A 21,961-nucleotide genomic window follows, 5' to 3' on the forward strand; every position below is an offset into this window, starting at 1 on the left:
AACTCCAAGTACATATAAGGTCTGAGAATCTCATGTATAACATGTATCTCTAGTTGATAACCCTGTGTTGTATGTTGTATCATTGACATTTGCTAAGAGAGCAGAACTTAGATGTTCTCACACACACAAAAGGTAAGTATGTGAGGAATGTGCTAACTGGAGGGGGGGGTGGGAATCTTTCACAGTGTAAACATATATTAAATCATCACACTGTACACTTTATCTTACAATTTTATTTGTCAATTATAACACAGTAAAGCAGGGTGTGGCAGTACAAAACAGTTAAAAACCCCACACAATCCAATAGTTACCAGCTGGGAGGTAAGTAAATTGGGAGCCCAGAAAAAGCGTCGCTCAATGAAGAGACATTTCACTGAAGCGGATATGTAGATTGAAAATCAGCACATGAAAAGATGTTCAACATCATCAGTCAACTGGGAAATGCAAATTAGAACCACAATGAGATATCAGTACATACCTATCAGAATAACTAAAATAAAAAATAGTGACAACACCAAATGCTGATGAGGATTTGGAGAGATCGGTTCACTCCTTACTTGCTGATGGGCATAAAAAGTGGTACGGCCACTAGGAACCAGTTGAGCAGTTCCTGAAAAACTGAACATGCAACTGCCATGCAATCCAGCAAATTACATCTCTGGGCATTTATCCCAGCGAAATGAAGATTTGTGATCACACATGAACCTATTCACAAAAGTCTACAGCAGTTTCATTCATAAAAGCCAAAAACTGGAATCTGCCCAGATTCCTTCAATGGGTGAATAGTTCAACGGTGAAATATCCATCATGAAATACTACTGAGCAACAAAAAGACACAAGCTACTGATGTAGGAAACAACTGGAATGAATCTTCAGAGAATTACGCAGAGTAGAAAAATGCCAGTTTTAAAGGTTACTTACTGAGTGCTTCCACTTATGTTACAAACCTGAAATGAGAATTTCAAGATGATAGAAATAGAGAACAGATGAATAGTTATCATGGATTAAGGATGGGGTGGGGAAAGGTAGAAAGTGGGTATATACTAAGGGGCAACGTGAGGTTCTTCTGGCAATAGAATGTTCTGTCATCTTGACTGTATCAATCTCACTATCCATGTCTTAATATTGTAGTATAGTTTTGTAAAATGTTACCTTTGGGAAAAACTGGGTAAAGGGCACAGATCTCTCTGTATTATTTCTTATAAATGCTCGTGAATGTACAATTATCTCAAAATCCAAAACTTAATTTTTAAAAATCTGATAGAGTGTTTTTCCCCTTGATAACTACTGACAATGGATATAGTGGGGTTGTTCATGTTTGATGCACACATTATTTCAAGAAAACAATTTTAAAAACCCTATTGCGATACCATTATTGGAGTGTGAGCTGCTTTGGGGTAGTAATGTGTACCATCAATCGGTTGCATTATTCTTCAACAACACTAAGTAACCAAGACTTGAAAAATCATAACTAATGAGCCTCATAGAATCCAGTAATATGAATTTCCGTAAATGATATTTGTAAATCTTACACTAACAAGTAAAGTTTGGATGTTTTAGCCTGCACACAGAAATCATATAGGTCTATAAAGAAAAATGTTTTTAAAATATTCACTATTTGAATATGTTCACTATTTGAAATGACTAGGGAATGCTTTGTTTCCATCAAGGAAGTAAAAAGTGTAACTACGGTGAAATTGACATATATTTCAAATACCTTTGAAAGTTTAAGTCCTTCTTAAACTGCAAGAAAATAAAATCAATCTCCCTAAAATGAAGGAAATTACGATGCTATTTATCAACAAATTTATATTGTTAACCCCATTTACCAACACCTTTCAAAATGTCCATCTTTGCGTGTTAAATAACATAGGCTTAAAGATAGATTTGAATATATACTGACATTGATTATGATGATTAGATTTAAAGATCTGTGTGACTGTAAAATAGCATCAGGAAAACAGGTAGGTAAGATATTCACAGGATAATGTAGGTAGGTAAGATACACGTTTCACTGTTGCATGATTTAATCGGTGTAAATAGGAAACGTTTTAGATCTAATTCAAACTTTTATAGCCACTTATTTGGAAAGAAGATACTTTTATAATAGTATCTCCAACTACATGCTTGTTTTGAAACAGGTTTCAATCGCAGTTACTGCAAAGGTGAACAAGAGGTAAACTGCGTGGGAGATTTGACTTTCCTTTCAATTTAGAACTAAATTAGCACAGATGTTGCATTAACAGGAATCTTATACTTTGTTAATATTATTTTTAAATAAAGTAAGTTATTTAACGTTTAGTTGCGTAAGAAATCTGCGATAGGAGATATGAGATCTTCACTGGGCTGGGAGGTTAAGTAAGTTGGGAGCCCGGAAAAAACAGCTCAAGAGAGTTGCCAAGCTCCCGGAGAGCCCGGCGGTTGTTCGTGGAGAGGGCGCCCCCTGGAGGTCTTGGCCGTTCCTCGCTCGTTGGCCCACTGGAGCCCAAGCTATGGGTGTTGGCCCGCAAGCCGCCAGAGCTAGCAAATCTTTTTCTTGTTTATCCAAAATGAGGATGACACCACGCCGTGTGCCCAGCGCCAGATCACGCACTGCAGCAAGACGGAGAACGAAGGATGGACGGGGACCCCAAAGCGGGCCCAGGCACAAGCCACCCTGGAATCCGCCAGCCGGCCTGCAGCACCCACAACGGCTTGGCCGGGCGCGCGGCCGGGGGCGGGGCCTGTTTCCCGGGAAACCACCCTCGGGCCAATGCGCGACGCCAGCCCCGGGTTTCGGTTGAGCGGAGGCTGTTAGACGCCCTGAACCGTTGCCACCGCCGGCCGCCAGTTGCGGGTAGAGGGGCCTCTGAGACTGGGGTACCGAGGCCCCTGCGACTCGGCGGCCGCGGCTAGGCCAGACGGGGGGCAGTGGCCGCCCCTTGCGACAGGAGACAGGGTTCGGGTTCGCGATCCGCCCTGGTAGGTCTCGGGTGCGGGTGTCCGGCCGGCCGTTGCCTGCCCCAGTCTCCTGCACCTGGAGGCGTGCGTCCCCCAGTGGGGGAGCGGCGGGAGTGCGGGCGCGGGAGGGGCCGCTGCTGGGCGAGGGTGAGCCAAGTCCGCTTCCCGGGCCGTGACCCGGTCGCCCCATGCAGGTTCAGCGGCCGGAAGCCTGGCCGCAGCTCGCACCCGTTCCCCCCGCCGGAGCTCCCGGAGGTCCCTCGCCGGCAGCGCCTGTGTGTGGCTTGGAGAGGAGGAAAGTTGACTATGAAGTAGCCTCGGAGTCACTCCTGCCCAGGCCTGCAAGTCACCGTTGCGGGTGTCAGTCTGTCGTTACCCAACTTGGGGCCACAGAAGCTTGACCCTATGAATACCCGGGATAATCCGTGGTCTCATCAGCAAAGGCAAGTGCCTTACCCACCTGCTTCTTCCCCTCACTGCTTTCCTCCCAAATGGTTCTCACTGGCTTCAAAACCTCTTCCTCAGTGAATTCTAGTAGACTTGATTTTGGAGCGTCCTTTAAGGTTCCATTCCTCAAGGATCGTCCAGGTAATCTCACCACTTCCTTGCTTCTTCCAGAGACCTACGCCCCACCTAGCCCCAGCTTCACGGAGGTCCAACCTGTGCAGTGGCGCAGGGCTCCACGCTCAGAAAGGGGGCCTCCTGCTTGTTTTAATGCTCCGCCCTCAACAATGAAAAATTCTTAATTTTTGAACAGAGGGCTCCATATTTTCCCTTTTCCACTGGACCCAGCAAATTATGAACCTGTTACTGGTCCCAACTCTCATCTTTTCCTGAAGGCCTTCTTTGATAAAATTCAATTATATAAAAATAGTTACAAGGGAGTCTTCTCTAGACCTCTCAGTAGCTACTAAGAGCATCAAGAGACAGAGGGGGGGATGATTCTATTGCCTGAACTCACAGTTGTTGGAATCATGAGATCTTTCTGATCCAGTGCTCACCCCCACCCCTCATTATATTTCAGGGCCTTCGGAGAATATGCAGAATGTGTAAGTGCCACACTTTTGAAGGCAACAATGTTTGGCTCCTTGCCTAAGGATAGAGGCAGGTGAGAAATCAGCTCTATTAATGGGTGTTCTGGGACTACTTTCACAGATGCCCCAGAAGTGCTGGTGCAGGTGTAGGGGGCAGGGAGGGCAGAGAGAGGAGGCTGCCTTGTTTGACACCATGTGGAAGAACTAAGAGGCTTCCAGAAGGAAGCTGAGAGGCTGGACAGCTGTGCTGTCCAATACTGTAGCCACAACCTGCAAGTGGTTATCGTGCACTCAAAATGAGGCGTCTACAGCAAGATGCGCTTTATTCATCATCAGGGAAATGCACATCAAAACTACAATGAGGTATCACCTCACACCTGTCAGAATGGCTAAAATCAACAACACACAAGAAACAACAGGTGTTGGCGAGGATGTGGGGAGGAGGAAGCTTCTCTCACTGCTGCTGGGGAGGCAAACTGGTGCAGCCACTCTGGAAAACGGTATGGAGGTTCCTTACAAAGTTAAAAATAGAATTTCCCTATGATCCAGCAACTGCACTAGTAAGTATTTACCCAAAGAATACAAAAATATTAATTCAGAGGGATACCTGCATCCCGATGTTTACAACAGCATTATCTACAGTAGCTAAATTATGGAAACAGCCCAGGTGTCCATCGACTGATGAATGGATAAAGAAGATATGGCATATATATATAATGGAACATTAACCATAAAAAAGAATGAAATTTTGCCATTTGCAGCAACATGGATGGAGCTAGACAGTGTTATGTTAAACCAAAGTCAGAGAAAAACAAAATCATGATTTCACTTACATGTGAAATTTAAAAAACAAAACAAATGAGCAAAGGGGGGAAAAAGAGAGGCAAAACAAGAAACAGACTCTTAACTCTAGACTTAGAGAACAAGGTGATGGTCACCAGAGGGGATGTGGGTGGGCAGATGGGTGACACAGATGAAGGAGAGTAAGGAGTGCACTTATGATGAGTACTAGGTGATGTATGGAGTGTGGAATCATGAGATTGTACACCCGAAACTAATACTACACTGTATATTAACTAACTGGAATTTAAATAAAAACTTTAAAAATAGATGTTAGTAGGCATCTTAAAAAGAAAAGAAAATAGGGGCACCAGGGTGGCTCAGTTTGTTAAGCATCCGACTCTTGATTTTGGCTCAGGTCATGATCTCACAGTTTGTGGGTTCGTGCCCCACATAGGGCTCTGCACTGACAGCATGGAGCTTGCTTAGGATTCTCTCTCTCTCTCTCTCTCTCTCTCTCTCTCTCTCTCTCCCCCCACTCCCTCCCTCCCTCCCCCCTCCCCCTCCCCTGCTCACACTCTCCCTCTCAAAATGAATAAACTTAAAAAAATAAATAAAAATAAAATAAGATGTGCTATAAGTGTAAAATGCACACCAGATTTCAATGTCTCACTTTTTAATATAAAATTTTCTATTTTTATTATGACGGCATATTGAAATGATATTTTGGATATATTGGGTTAAATAAAATATATTAAAATTCACCTATTTTTACTCTTTAATATAACTACTAGAAAATTTTGAACTACACGTTCACATATTTCTTTTGGAGAGCACTGTTCTAAAGATTTCAGAGTACTGCAAACTTTATGAAACTTAGGAACTTAAAATGTTCAGAAAAACTGCCTCTCCCCAAAAAACTCACATTGCCCTTCCTCTTCCAGAAAGTACCCCTGTGTGGTCTAGAACTGCAGAATTACCATCACTTGTACAGGAGAGTCTCAAACTTGTGTCAGTTCTTGCCCCTGGAACCAATTCAGATGCTGGCAGCTGTTTCTACTGATTTGGCTATTTGTCTAGTTTTGCAAAATAAATGATAGAGTATGCAAAGAAGGGAAGGAAGAAATAAGCAAGGGAAGCTCACCTCACCAATCTTTGCTCTAAATTATTATATTGCTACAAATTATGGGATTACAGCAGCACCTGACTCCTTTTTGTCAGCCATGCTACCTTAAAAAGTAATTAGCTTTAGTGATGAAATTGCCTCATGCATTGATCTGAAATATAAAAAGGAGCAGAAAATTATCTGCATATGCAGGCTCTCACTTGGGCATCCTCCTTTAGTTACGGAAAATACAATGGGTGGACTCCAATATCTTAATCCAGTGTTTTGAATGTCTCTTGAAAGCAATGTGGTAAGTGAAGAGGTTAGTTCTAACTCAGTGTGTGTTGGATACTAGTCCTGACCCAGTGCTCCTAGAGCCTCTAGTTTTCTGAAAAGTGGTCCTAGTGTGGGAGTTGGTGGGAGAGGGGAGGACTGGTTTCTTGGAGGAAATAACTTGGAATTCTGGACTTTCTGCAGTTTCCAGTAGGTTGAAGCGCAAGTGTTTCTCCTGACACCTAACAAGACATATGTCCAATAGATGTACACCGAGAGCTAGCTTGGTCTTGTCCTGATCTTCACTTTTGGCAGAGGGGCATCTTGGCCTGTAGGCTTCCCTGGTGGAAGTGTTTTAACTACAAATTCAATATCTTTCATAGACATAGGACTATTCAGACGATGTACTTAAGTGAGTCTTAGTCATTTGTGTCTTATAAAGAATTGGTCTATTTCAGCCAAGTTTGGGGGCATATGGTTGTTTGTGATACTGTAGTATTCTTTTAATGTTCAAGACCTATAGTGATGGCCCCTTTTTCATTTCACGCACTGGTACTTTATGTCTTTTTATCAGTCAGGCTACAACAATCTCTCAGTCTGGTACTGTTGACATTTTGAGGACACCTTTTAAGGATGTAGGATGTCTAGCAACATTCCTGGCCTCTATACCCCCTAGATGCCAGTAGTAGCACTACATCCCCGTCCCTACCCCCACCCCCATTGTAACAATCAAAAATGTCTTGGGCGCCTGGGTGGCTCAGTCGGTTAAGCGTCCGACTTCGGCTCAGGTCATGATCTCACGGTCTGTGAGTTTGAGCCCCACGTCGGGCTCTGTGCCGACAGCTCAGAGCCTGGAGCCTGCTTCGGATTCTGTGTCTCCCTCTCTCTCTGGCTCTCCCCCATTCATGCTCTGTCTCTCTCTGTCTCAAAAATAAATAAACATTAAAAAAAAATTTATATAAAAAAAAAAGTCTCAGCATTGCCCAATGTCTCCTGAGAGGCAAAATTGCCTGAGGTTGAGAACCACTGCTTTAGGCTACCAATTATCTTTTGGAACAATTAAAAATATGATAAAATGTATCTTTTATATTTTACTTTAATTTTAACTATTTCTGGAGATCTTCATCTGTGTAGATGCAAGTTCTGTTTGGTATCATATTCTTTCTGTTGGAGGTTTTTTTTGTTTTGTTTTCTTTCTTTTTTTTTTTTTTAAGTTTATTTTGAGAGAGCTTAGAAGCAGGGGAGGGGTGTGGGGAAGGGACAGAGAGGAGAGAGAATCCCAAGCAGGCTCTCCACTGTGATGAGAGGCTTAAACCCATGAACTATGAGATCATGACCTGAGCCAAAATCAAGAGTTGGAGGCTTAACAGACTGAGCCATCCAGGTGCCCCTGGAGAAGGTTGTTTTGACCTTTATTTTAGTGCAGGTCTATTGATAATAAATTTTCTTGTTGTTTTTTTGTTTGTTTGTTTTGTTGTTCTGTCTGCCTTTTAAAGTCTATTTTTCCATCGTATCTGAAAGATATTTTCCCTGGGCACAGTATTCTGGACTAACAGTATTTTTCATTAATGTTTTACAGGTATTAACTCCACTATATTCTGAGTTGCATAGTTTCTAAGCCAGCTGTAATTCTTTGTTTCTCTGTAATGTGTCTTTTTCTCTGGCTACCTTCAAGATTTTCTCTTGACTTTTCAGCAGTTTGAAAAAAATGTATCGGGGTGTGTATTTTTTGGTATTTATCCTACTTGGGACTCAGTGAGCTTTTTGTATCTGTGGTTTGGTATATTTTATTATTTTTGGAAGATTCAGCCATTCTTTCTTCAAATGTTTCTTCTGCTCTCTCTCTCTCCTGGAATTCCAAATATACTTTTATTAGACTGTTTGGTATTACCCTACAACACTTGAACACTCTTTTGTGTTTTCTTCACACTTTTTTCTCTTTGTATTTTAGTTTGGGTAATTTCTATTACACAGCTTCAAGTTCATGCTTTCCAAGTTCATGTTGTATCAAGTGTACTGATGGGCTTTTGAAGGTATTTTTCATCTCTGTTACTGTGTTTTCTATTAGCATTACCATTTGACATACATAGTTTTTATCTCTACTGAAATTTTCTGTATGATCATTCCTGTTATCTACTTTATCCACTAGACTCTTCAATATATATGATTAATATATTTAAGTTATGTCAAATCCCTCTCATAGTTCCAACACTTAGGTTATCTCTGAGCCTTATTCTGTTGACTCTTCTCTCTTGACAATGGGTTGTTTTCCTTATGTGTCTCATAATTTTCTATCCAATGGTAGGCATCTTGTATAGAACAGTAGAAATTAAGATAGTGATGACTCAAGTAAGTATGTTTCTTCTTCTGCTCAATCAGTCATGTGGGGTGTTGAATCAGTCAGTGGTTGACCTGGGTTTGGGTTTTCTTGTTGTACCTTCAGTGCACCATTGGTTTCAATTTCCTCTAGTGTTACCTTATACTTAAGATGTGGGATGGAAGGCTAAAGGGAGTTTCTCAACATTCCTTTTCCACTCTCAGCTTCTAGCCTTCCTTTTAACCTGCAAAAAAAAAAAAAAAAAAAAAAAAGGCCTGCCTCCATGCTTTTGCCTTTCTGCCTTCTTGTAACCTGCTGCTTGATAGCTTGGTAGTGGGAGCCAGAGGACCAATCATCCTGGTCCAGCCTCTCTTAGGCAAGTCTTATATGTTTAGGCCTTGCAGGTGGGGCTTCCTCAACTCCTCAGTCTCCCCATGGCAGACAGAATTCTACTTTGCATCTTTGATGAGTCTTTTTTTTTTTTTGTACATTTATTCATTTTTGAGAGACAGAGAAAGACAGAGCACAAGCGGGGGAGGGGCAGAGAGAGAGGGAGACACAGAATCTGAAGCAGGCTCCAGGCTCCGAGTTGTCAGCACAGAGTCCGACGCAGGGTTTGAACCCACAAACTGCGAGATCATGACCTGAGCCCAAGTCGGACGCACAACCAACTGAGCCACCCAGGCACCCCTACATCTTTGATGAGTCTTAAGAGTCTCCTGATTCCTGTAATTGTATTGGCATGAGATCTTGAGCCCAAGACCATTTCCTATCCCTCCTTATCCAGGTATAGAAGCTCTTTGTCTTCTCTTACTCTTGCCCTTACCCAATATCAAGGGTCCTCTACCTGAGCCCAGAGACAACAGTTTGCTTCCCCTTTCCCAGCGGCTTGCAGCTATCATTCATAGGAAGGGTATGGCAGGACTTTTGTCCTTCCCATAGTGGGAGCTTACTCTGCTCCAGCAAGGCCTTCACCTCCAAGGGAGGCTGTATATGGTCTCCTGCCTTGTCCCCAGTTTTTCTCATCAGCATCCAGTGACAAGAGGCTTTAAGTGGAAATGCAAACAAGCTCCTTTTTGTCTGAGGGGTTTCTAAACATTATTGCTTGTCCTCACTTGGCCTTTAGCAATGTGTTAACAATTTTAGCTGAATTCTTACCACCCTGTATAGTAGTTGATATCTCTTCTTCAGTGCTCACATCCTATCTCTCTTTGGTGAGGCCAGTCTTTTCTTGGCTCTCAGGCTACTTGCTTGGTCTGCAACACTTGCTAGGGTGTCACATCATCCCAATTTGTGTGGTACTGAGAGTTTTCCAAGAATAGGACTTACAGTACTAAAACCAGGAAAAGTCCAGTTGGTCACCCTAACTTCAGCTTCCCAACAGGTTCAAGAAAAGCTTTTCTATAGTTTTTCTAGGTGTTTAGGTAAGAATGATGTTCTTTCTGGATTTATTTTAGACAGAATGTGCATGCCTATGCATGAGAGCAGTGGGAAGGGCAGAGAGAGAGAGCGAGAGAATCTTAAGCAGGCTCCACACCCAGCATGGATCCCATCAATCCCATGACCCTAAGATCATGACCTGAGCCAAATTCAAGAGTTGGATGCTTAACTGACTAAGCCACCCAAGCGCTCCCTTCTTTCTAGATTTCTACATCCTAGGTAGAAGACGAATTAGTGAAATGCTTATGCATGTTGAATCTGAACAAAAATGGTTCTTGAGATAGTAAAAAGCCATATGGGTAAACATCTGTTTCTTACTAAGGCAGAAGGGTTTTTGTGAAATCTTCCCTAAAATAGAGAATAAACAAAATTAGTTTAGTCTCTGTCATTATTTTGTCTGTTGACAACAAATTATCTGATAACCTAAATAAACTCTAGCTGAAGAGGTAGATTCACACATACTATTTTTCTTTATAACTCTACTCAACATTCAGCTAGCACCAGATTTGAACTTTACTTCCAGCAGGTGAGTATCTCCCATAGATATTTTAGTGACACTATAAAAAAAAAATCTTTATGCCCTTTTGTGGAGGAGCAGGAAGAAGGCTGAATAGGCTTTTATCAAGAATGTTAACCACCTCTGGGTAAATGTGTATGTATATGTATACATGTGTGTATAATCTTGCTATCAACTGTCTGGGAACATACCTGATTTATGTTGCCATTGGTGGTACATCTCGTCTTGTGGTTTTTATTTCAGATATCATGGGAGCCCAGGAGTGTGTGTGACCCCTACAGCCAGCACTAATGATTATGGTAGGGAACCTCAAAGCCATGCTCTATATTTTGTGTGATGGTGAAGGCTCTGTCATTTGCTCAGTTACTCCTCTGAGTATCCAAGAGAAATATTTATGGCCACTAGATAAACTTGTAGGCTGTATATAGGATATCTTAATATGTCAATAGTTTGATTAGTATAATAAAAACAGCACAGAAACCATAAGACATAATAAACACAGCACAGAAATCGTAAGACTAGGAGCATGTGTAACCTCAACAGCTGTGGGGTTTATATGGCTGTAGATATGATAATAGCTGCGATGTACAGTGTTTATCATGTGTCAAGCGTTGTCATAGAGGTTTACATCTATAAACATATTGTGTCATCACATGTAGAAACTTCATAACAATCCTATGACTTTAGGTATTATTATCCACATATTACGTATTAGGAAAAGAGGAACAAAGAGGTTTGGTAATGTGTTCAAGATCACAATGAACAAATGATGACTTAAGCCCATGTGGTCTGTTTCCAGAGTTCTTTTAACCACTGAAAATGATCAAAGACAAAGAAGAGATAAAGATTTCAACTTTCAGGAGGGTATATAGTAGTGGGAGCTGTGTATCTGTGGGGAAAAGAAAAAGACTTTCAAATAACACTGATTTTAGGTTGTATACCAAATAGAGATGTACAGAAAGCTAGACAAAGACATGCTAAGGAATAAGATTCAAAAAATGATCAAGTTATGTTTTGTACTCACTGCAAGTAAACAGAAAGTGTGAATTACACTGATGAGTATGCTCATATATTTCATGTAAACTTCATGTAATACAGATAACCCGGTAATGGCAGAAATGCTGCAAAACCAACTTGCAGGAAGACCTCCACTTCTCTACATGAAATACTTGAATACTTTCAGTTTCAAAATGGAAAATTACTTAGATACTACTTGCCACATAGAAGAAATAGAGGCTGAAAAGTTTTATCAGTTCCATTTATTATTAACCAATTGAGAATAAAACCAATGAATGGTATGTAAAAGAACTTTGGTTTAAAGGTGACAACATGAACATTATTAACTCACATGAAGCACAGTGAGATTTACAAATGACTGGAAGATTCCACAATCCTCCAGACCAATCCTTGTAATCCAGAGGACTCATAGGGGAGCAGGACAATCAATAGGTGTACCCACAACTTGGGTTGAGTGTGTTGTTGGCAGGGATTCTGGCTTTCTTGAAAGAGTGGGACGCTTTGTGGGCTTGTGATTGGTTTTTCAAGTCAAGTGGTTATAAGAGAGTATTGTATATAACTGTAGATGGGGTGAAATCTTTAACCTAACCTGAGAGTAATCACTGAAGTCCTCTCTGCACCTACTGGATGAGCTGCATGACTTCATACAGCTCATAAGTGGTGCTCATCTGCATATGAATCTGATATTCTCACAAAGGCTACAACAAACTGTGAGCAAGGAGAGAGAGTACTCAGATTGTGCTGAAAGGTATAATAATGCAGAAGCTCTGTAGATGTTTTCTTAACGTTAATTTTGACCATGGTCTAAAATGTCCGGAGTGCTGGTAATCTAGTATAGCTTGTAGCCCATAATAAATGGATGCTATATTTGCATTACCATAATACTTATACTCAAGATAAGTGAAAGAATTTAATATAACCAGCTCAGCTACATTATGATAATCTGGAGTTTTCTACTCAAAAGAATTGAATGAGGATGTACTTTTGAAGGGCCAGTTCAGTATTTAAGGCATTGTCAACAATGAGTAGGAAAGGGAGCATTCCTCTGCTAGGATCAGCTCTACTCCGAAACTATGGCTATGCCTTTTTTTTTTTTTTAAGTATTACTTTCTAAATTGAAATGATCTCACAAAAGACTTGGCTTGAAGCTTGGTGAAGAATAACCTTGTACCTAATGGACACAGAGGGCATTGGACTGGAGTGTTTGATGAATGTGGCTTCTCCGGTCTCTCCAACTCCTCCTAAGACAGGTGTTTAGGCTGGTGATACTCAGGTTCTGCCTGCCCAGGATGGAGGAGCTTTATAAGGCTCTTATATCCCCAATTACATTAGTCTGAAATTCTAGACAAAAACTGCCTTTCACAAGCCAGGTCGTCTGGATCTAACCTTCAGGATCCAGGAATGATCCTTGCTAAGCGACCAACACCGTCTTGCTACATTGCCTATAGTTGATACAAATAATGATTAGGCATCTTACACAGTCATATTGTGATGTTGTAAAGAAAGAAGAAGCTGTGAGGGGCATAAGAATTCAGGTCTGCAATGGTCAAAGGTATAGTGGGAGCTAAGCAAAGCACTGCAGTCAGTTCCTACCACATATATGGGAAGGTATGTCTGGGTGTTGAAGGTGTTTGTGACCACACTCATGGTGCTTATGGGCATAACAAAACCCAACCGCATATGTTTTTGCCAAAGATAAATTATTACGCCCAGACCTGGCTGTGGAAACCATTTGGTTGTTCAGATATCTGTCTGGGACATCACAAGGCATAGGCAGCTACTGACTAGCTGCCAGAGTCAGAACCAGTGGTAATTGTTACAATGGTTTACTCACAGAGTAATAGCCAGCGTTTGTGTCATAGGATATGTTGGTTTAGAAGCAGACATGGCAAATATTAACTCTTTGTTGATGTTTACGGAAGAATGTGGCCTCCAGAAAAAGTGTTTTGTATAAATATAAGAAACTTGTGTCCCCATCCCAGATTTCACTAACGCTGTTTGAGGGTTTATGAGTGGGAACTTAAAAGTACAATCTGCACTGATCAATTTAATATGGTGCTTTTCAGCCTTTTTTTGTTGTTCCCCTTCCCACAAAGAGACTTTCTAAATTTTCTCTTAAAGTGTTCACAGATTTATGGCCAGTTGATGAATATTGCTTTTCCCCATAGGTAAGGATTAATGAAGAGTGTAGGATTTTACTGTTACTGCAGCCAGTACTAGGTATTTTATTTTCATTTTGCAGTTGGGAGAGAAGCAAGCAGCTTTGTCTCTTTGGAGTAGAAAGTTCAGACTGGTAAAAGTTAGGATTTCCCCTCCTTTCTTTTAACTTGGGAGAAAAAAATAAAGTACCTTTTTACATTGGGAATGTTTTCTTGGCAAAATTTTAAGATAGCTGTTGCTTATTTTTGCAGGTATTTTTACGCTGGGGACAAAGAGTTAAGACTATAAACAGTATCCTATCTCTGGGTTTTAAGCAACTTTTTAACAGGGTTTTTAGAAACTTAGACTAAACTTTTCTTGTCTTGAGTTTTACAGCTATTTTGTGAGCTAATTACATTAGGAACTAACGCAAAGGAAATTATGTCTTGGAACTTCACAACCTTTTACACTTTCTACTTTGGTAGTTGGTTATAAATGAGGGTGGTGGATGATGGTGGGCAGGACCAGTGCAGTAGTATTTGACTTATATGACCGAATGGAAAAGGGAATGGAAAAGGGACCACTGATCTCATTATGCATTAAAATATAAGCATATAATTTAATGATGGCACTGTGTAACCACCACTGAGGTCAAGAAAGAAAAGACTGCCAGCCTTCAACATGTTGGTTCCAAGTTATGGCCCTTATCCCCACAGGTAACCACTATTGTGACCTGCAGAGTAATTCCTTTTTTTTATACCCATGTTCCTCAAAGCATGGTCTGGCATAAGCATCATCTGGGAACTTGTTAGAAATGCAAATTCTTGGGCCCTCCCCTAGACCTAACACATGTACACATTTTTGTGTGTAGGATGCATATTTATGTGAATTAAAGTATAAAGCAGTAATTCTCAAGCTTTAGCATGTATCAGAATGACTTGGATGGCCCATTAAAACAGAGATGCTGGGGCCTACACCGACAGTTTTTGATGATCTCTTTATGGTGGTTTTATTCCCTGATTCTAATTTTCTTATGTGCTGGGTATCTTTGACTCTGTGCTAGTCATTGCACTTGACGTGTTATTTTGCAGGAATAACTAACTGTGAGGCCTATAAAGAAGGTACTTTACCCCAAAGAGTATTTGCATTTGCTTCTGCCAGGCACCTGGGGGCGCCATCAATCTGGGATCGCCTGTTCAGAGTTTGATATATCCTGGACAATGCAAGGGATATTTACCATGTTTTAATTCTCTTTAGATTATTCCAATTCTTGGTCCCTTCATTCTGAGATCCTGGAACCCAGGTTGTAGGGGAAGGCCTCCTGTCAGGTCCCCCAACTTGTATGGATCTAGAGTTAGTCCTCTTCTTTACCCTGAAAGGCCATAAAATGGGAGGTTCTAGTTTTCTGGGATTAGCTAGTGCTATCAGGACAAAAGTGGCTTCAGCCCTTCTCTAGATCCTTGACTTCTCTTTACTTTCAGCCTGATGATTCCTTGCTATTTTATAATCTCTTTGATGCCTTTGAAAAGATTATTTAAATATATTTTATCCAGCCTTTTTAGTTGTATTCAGCTGTAGGACTGATGTGAACAACCTGAACCAAACCTTTACCAGAAGGTAAATCTGGAAAATACATTATTAATACACAGTATTTTTTCAAAATACTGTGGTTTTTCAAAACATTAAGAATCTATGGGTACTTATATCCTTAAAAAAAACTTTTATCTTTAGCTGACAACTTCACCCAGACATGGGACACACAAGATGGTTTGGGTACAAAACTTTCAATATGAAAACTTGCATATTTACAACTTTTAACCACTCCTAAAGGCTCTGATATTTCTGGTGGGTTCCGAGGAATGCTTCCCACAAATGCAGAGCCTTCCAAAATGCAGAGATGTGCCTAGTGCAGGCTCCATTTTGCAGTTTATGGCACTTTCTAGGAGGTTTAATTTTACCCTTAGCTTTAACCAGTCTGGACACACCAAATTTAGGAAACATAGATGGCTTACACATTTATCCCTATGACAGTTTCTGTCTGGGATAGCATGTGGAATGCCCCAAATTTTTATCGGCAAGTTCTAAGCACTTGATGAATTTTAACCACCTCTCTCTCCCCCACAAAAAGTAGGTTATATCATCTTTTTCCCCCCTGATTGACTCCAATGTCATGTTGATCCCTTAAGATAGGCAAGATTCTCATGGAGAAAGTACCCCATCTCAACCCATTGCTGATGAATCAGAATACATTCTTTCTGGGTAGAGCTGAATCTTTTATAGTTATCTTTAGATATATTTTGAAGGGGATTGGAGATGGAAATACACTAATTTGGGAAGGAAACTGGCAGGCTTTCCAGATGTCAAGAGATTGTTGGGAATTTGGTGAGATACTTTATTTTGAACACTCTCACTGGGGTTGACAATTAGGATGTGTAGCAATCTGTGTAGGCTAGGCTTGAGGTAGGAATCAACAAACTCTGAGAGCTATTTGTAGAGTCCTTTAAAGATACTTGACGGTCATTTGATGAGCGTCAGGATCCCCTGAAGGTGGTAAGGCTTGCTTGCAGTGGAGCCCATGACCCCTGTAAGTTGTGGGTCAGGATAAATGCCAGATTTTAATCTTCATGGTAGCAAGCATTAGCTCATCTCAGATAAAGGCTATAACGCAACTAGTTAGAGCAGAGAATGCCTTAAGGCAGTAGAGCACATGCTGCTCCCCAGTGCCTTTCTTTTCCTTCCCTAAGATGTGCCCAAAATCTATGGGCTTATGGCACGAGTGCAGGATGGGTGTCCCACCAGGTCAGAGGGACACTGAGTCTCCTGAATCTGTGTTTTTCTTTATCAGTTCATAGAAGATGATGTTCTAGCTACCTTGTTGCTGAACCTAAAGTTCATGTTTTGAGTACAGACTTTCAAACTATACCATAGGATGCAGGAACTTTATAGTTCAGAGGTACAAATAATGGTTGGGGAAAGGGTGCTTTGTATATAACACGGGGCTTTCCAACCAGGGGATTTCTTAAGTTACAATACTTAAAAAAAAGTCATGACCCGCCACAATCCACCCCTTAGCTCATGACTTTTGTGTGGACCAGCACATTGATCTACAGACCAACATGATGCCATCATTCATTATTTTCACATAACTCGTCCCTTAAAATAGAAATATTGCTTTCACAAATAATAAACTTCCTTATTATAAATTCCCTACTTTACTAAATGGTATGGAGAACTAGGACCACATGGAAGTCCGCTCAGTTTAACCATTTACTTATGGACGTATTTTATTGAATCCCAAGTGTTTGGGCAGTGGTCTGGGATGTAGGCATTTTCCCTGTTTAATAATACATGCCCCTTCTCCCTCCCCAGCTAAAATATAATCTTAAGGACATGTGGATATAGACCACCATATATCTTATGGTTACCATTTCTTCAGCATTACTGTTGCATAGCTGGTCATCTATAGCTCTATCACTGATCTCTGAAGTAGCCCTATCAATCTGAACTTTGGAAATTATATAGTAAGTTCTGTTCCTGAGCCCAGCAGGGATTGGGGGGAACCATTTAGTGGCTCCCAGTGCTGGTCTACTTAGTTCCAAATAGCATCTCCCTCTATATTCCTCAGGCAGTCATGGGTATACATGGGGTCCTCATATCCAGTAAGTGGGAGAATTGGGAGTAGACCTACAGTTATTGACAAAACCCAGAGTCCCAATTTTTGGTACTTAATATGGATGTTATAATATAGGACTTTTATGAGCATCCTTGATGTTACAAATGCTGGTGCCTAGTCCCTTTATCTCAGACTCAGAGAAAGCATATTTATATAGGGTTGGGACTATGCCTTAGGATGGCAGGAGCCGGGAATGTCAGGGGTTGGGGAATAGATCTTCCCTCTCATGGGTCCAGTTAAATGACTAGGTACAATCAGCCCTGTTCCAGCTGATAGAGATTTGGTAAGTCTAATATGCCCTATCCCCACATATATTTTCTCTCTTAACTGCAGGAGAGCCTTCCATTTATCATCCCTTTTAAACGTAGCCTTTGTGTAGGCTATCCAGCTTCTGGACTTTGCCTGGTTTTTTATTCAGTACCATGATTTACCATCCCTCAATTGTTATAGAATAAAGTATGTATCTCCAGCAGTTGGGCTATGTATTATTCTGTATCTGCAGCCTCTAGGCTAATTAGATAACTTGGTATATAGCCAAACAAGTGATTTAGTATCTTCTTGAGGAAATTCAATTACTACAGGTGCTCTGAATCACCTGAGATGTCTAGGGCAATGACTGTGATCATTCAAGGTAAAACTCATATAATCAGTGTTTTTTTTTAAATGTACACACACACACACACACACACACACACACACACACACACACTAGAATGAGGACTATTTGCTTGCTGGCTGTAACCTTATTTAAATTGGTATTATAGCTAGCCCTTCCATAATTAATCTTCACTGTCTTCAGTGCAGGTAGCAGAATCCTCTTTGTGTTTCTTTCAGAAAGTTTCCATGCAGAGTTAGCTCCAGCTACAGCAATATGTCATAGGCATTGAACTTTGGGGCAATGACTGGTCAGAGCTCCAAGCCAAAGAGTCCCCCGAAGAGAGCACTCTACTCACCTTCCTCACTGGGAACTAATACCTGGAATAGTACCATACACATCTTTGTCATACTGAGCTTCTTTGTCTTACTAAAATAAAGTTTTCTTTAAGAAGACTCTTCAGTGAGGATGACTTTAAGAACATGGCCAGGACAACCAGTGTTCTCAAGGGAGGAGATGGCAGACTCATTGGTTTGGCAGCAGCCCAGGCCAGTTTTTCCCCTGCAACTTTCCAAGCTTGTTTCTGTAGTGGTTGGAGCCAAATAACCACTCGTAGACTTTGTTATAGAAGGAATGGTGAAGTCAAATACAAAGAGCAGAATGGGGTCAGCTAGATGCTTTCTATAGGTAGCTAAACATCATTTAGTCAAACTAGGATGAACTGTGATAGGCAGCTAAAGGTTCTTTTCTGTGTGGGGAGAAAAGGAGAGGATGGGGCAGAGATAGTATTGTCTCTTCCCTATTTGTATTACCTATTCAGTGTTTTCAGGCCTGTTCTCTCTGTTAGCCTGTAGACTCCTGCAAGGGTACTTGTGACTTGCTGTTCCTGAAACATTTGCGTCTCAACCACACCCCACACTAGACCCCACCTTCCATAGCCGCGCGTCTGTTACTTGCACATAAAGCCTCTGTTCCCAAATGTTCCCAGTGGAGGAGGTGGCCTAATTTGGGGTCACTGGCTTCCCTCTAGGGGCAGTTGTCTTGGAACTGTCTGAATTTTGAACACAGGGTTGAAGGGCAGACAGTATGGTTAACAATCTTATTATTTCTCTTGGTATTTCCTTACCATGACAGTAAAGGTTGCCCATCAATTTGGGCCTCTTTTGGCCTGTCTTTTAATAGCCAGACCAACCGGTCTTTCCACGGAGAACCTCTTTTTTTCTCTTTTTTATATCCCCCCACCCATTTTCTTTTGGTTATTTGGGGAGCTGAAATTCCCAGAAGTCTTCCTAAGCCATCTTTTCCAAAATTATGCATAGAGACTGCTAGTTACCTACCACTCTAGTCATTCTTCTTATGAACAGAAAAAAAAAAAAAAACTACATTGTCTGTCCTCCACTACCAGTAAGGATGACACAGTGTGACACAGTCTTGTCAATGAGGGGTAACTAAATGTGTTAAGAGAAGTTTCTAGTAAAGCTCCTTAAAAAGGGGTAACTTCAGAGCACACACACTTTTGCTCTAATTTCTGCCCCTTCTTCCTGTCTGTATCTTAGGGGAGATGCTAGACATGGAACAGGCATCTTGCAACAATACAACCATGTGAGAAAAGCCAAGTGAAAAGCTGGGGTCACATCTGAAAAGACTGGGTTAACAGGACACATAGGCACTGTGTGTGAACTCAAAACTGCATAATTTTTGCACACTGCCACCATCCCTGCTGCCTTAGGTTGTAAAGAAAACAAATCCCTTTGTGTACAACAGATCTGTACTGCTCTTATATCTCTAACACTGTTTGCAGGAGGACTGTGCTGCCATAATTTACTCTTACCATCTGCGACTTAGACATTTTTTTACACCTAAATTCTTTAAAAAAATAGCCGTGTGTACCTCTTTGCTGTAAGTTCAAAACTTGACATTTCTTATCAATGGAAGGTCTAAGATCCTCCAGTGGAGTACAGGTATACAATTCGAAAACAATTCGGTTGACAATAAGTTCGTTAATTTTGACAATTAGACTTTAAAAATTAGTACCACAGATATTTTAGAATAGTAGTACTATAAATGTACCATGAAATGGTTTTGTAACACATTACCAATTTTAAATGTTAGATCCATATTTTAAGTTTTGTGGAGATGAATTACTCTCTTTTTAGATCCCTATTTATTTTCAGCCAGTCATTCCAGCTTTGTATTATTTGTAATAGTGAAACACCGAAACAGGTTCAGACCTAAAAACATAAAGGGTTTTGCAACAGCTTACGGAGTTACACAAAAGTTATGGATTACTTCATTGTGGCCACAAAATAAAATCTACAACTCCCTCAGTTTACAGAAAGATCACTTCTGTATGCACATATATATTATCAAGCCGTTACTGTTATTTTCCTAGATAAATGGGCTAATAGAAACTTTTAGTGTCCTATTTAATTTTTCTGTAATGAACTGTTATTAACTTTTCATAAGAACGATTTTTAAAAATGAAAAGACTTCCTCTTGATGGACATTTAACAAGAGAAACAAAAAGTGTTGCTGAGAAATGAAGAGCATTCAGGAACAGCAGGAACCAGTGGACGCTCACTTTTGCTGCTGAGATACCATCACCGATGACCCAGACTGCTCCAGGCTCATGAACTGCTCCTGAGCTGCTTGTAGGACCTGAGTGGCCACGAGCCCTGGCTGCAATGCCAGAGATGCCCTCTCATGTCTGCCTTTACTTCCACATGTTGCCTTGTCCCATCCCATGCTCACGTGTCTCTCTGATGCTTAAAAAGTATGCTTTCGTGTATTCAATAAACGCTAGAATTTGAGTTATATGCCAAACCCCTGACTAATGCTGAGAATATACCAGTGAGCCAAACAGACCTTCATGGAACCAGTCCATCATGTTGGGATAGATGCTAATCACCTCATACAGATGTATAGAATGGGACAGAATGAGATACGGACTATGACAGAATGGGCTGCTAGGAGGCTGAGTTACTGCGCAGGTGGGGAGACCCTCGTTACATCATGCATTCAGAAATCCATTTAAGCCGAGAACTGAAGGAAGGGAAGGAGCAAGTATGTGACAGTTAAGGTAAGGGGAACACGTATTTTGCGCAGAGGAGACAGCATGCATGAAGGCCCTGAGCTGCTCCGGCATGAAGGGAGTGAGAGGGCATTGGCTAGAGAAGAGAAGGGAGAGAGAACAGAGAGGTGAGCTTGCAGAGGTAAGGAGAGGCCAAATCACACAGGGCTTTGTAAGTTATGGCAGGATTTTGTTTTTTTCCCTACACAGTTAAACCAGTGAAAAGTTTTGAGCTAAAAAAAAAAAATACCTGAATCAGGTTGGTTTTCACACTGACTCTTGGTACAGGAAAAAGAGTGGAGGAAGAGAGAAGAGAGGGATTGGAAAGAACAATGATAAGGAAAGGTCCAGTCATTTCCATAGCTACCCTATTTAAAGGAGATGGTTTCCAGAAGCAGTTGTGGACTCTGGCCCAGAATTTGTAACCATGGCTATTATACTCAGCATTCTGATTTTGACATGACTGCCCATCTTCTTCACTCTTCTCTATAAGGGGTCCCATGTTTGCCACAGAGAAACTTTTGGACCGTGGTCAGGTCTGAGTTATGAGGTAAACTCTTTGCTCTTCCCAAAGTATTGAAGCCACAGCTACGAAGAGGACTGCACAGGGGCGCCTGGGTGACTCAGTCAGTTAAGCATCCAACTTTTGATCTTGGCTCAGGTCATGATCTCAGTTTGTGAGATCAAGCCCTATATTGGGCTCTGCGCTGACAGTGTGGAGCCTGCTTGGGATTCTCTCCTTCCCTCCCTCCATCTGTCTGTCTCTCTCAAATAAAACTTTAAAAGAAAAAAGAACTGAACAAATACTGAGTGCTTACTACATGCCAGGTACTGTAATAGGCACTAACATATGGAGTGAGTTTTAAAAATAGATTCCCTACTCTCATTGGGACTTACTGGATTGGAAGCAAATATTAAATCCTGCAAATGTGATTACACACGATGAAATGATCACATCTTCTTGTCAGCCGCTAATAATCTTTTTAAAACTTTTTAAAGAGTTTATCTGAGAAAGAGAGAGAGAGAGAGAGAGAGCATGGGTGGAGGAGGGGCAGAGAGAG

General features: G+C 41.1%; 1 long non-coding RNA gene across 1 annotated transcript; it reads left to right on the top strand.

Moving 5' to 3' along the window:
- The first annotated feature begins 3,959 nt into the window (after window positions 1-3,959).
- LOC122491625 lies at window positions 3,960-20,653 on the top strand. The gene is made up of 3 exons (XR_006299398.1): window positions 3,960-4,048; window positions 10,650-17,083; window positions 17,569-20,653. It is a non-coding gene; the product is annotated as an uncharacterized LOC122491625 (long non-coding RNA).
- The last annotated feature ends 1,308 nt before the right edge of the window (window positions 20,654-21,961 follow it).

The sequence above is a fragment of the Prionailurus bengalensis genome, chromosome C2 (genome assembly GCF_016509475.1).
Source record: "Prionailurus bengalensis isolate Pbe53 chromosome C2, Fcat_Pben_1.1_paternal_pri, whole genome shotgun sequence".
NCBI classification, from domain to species: Eukaryota; Metazoa; Chordata; class Mammalia; order Carnivora; family Felidae; genus Prionailurus; species Prionailurus bengalensis.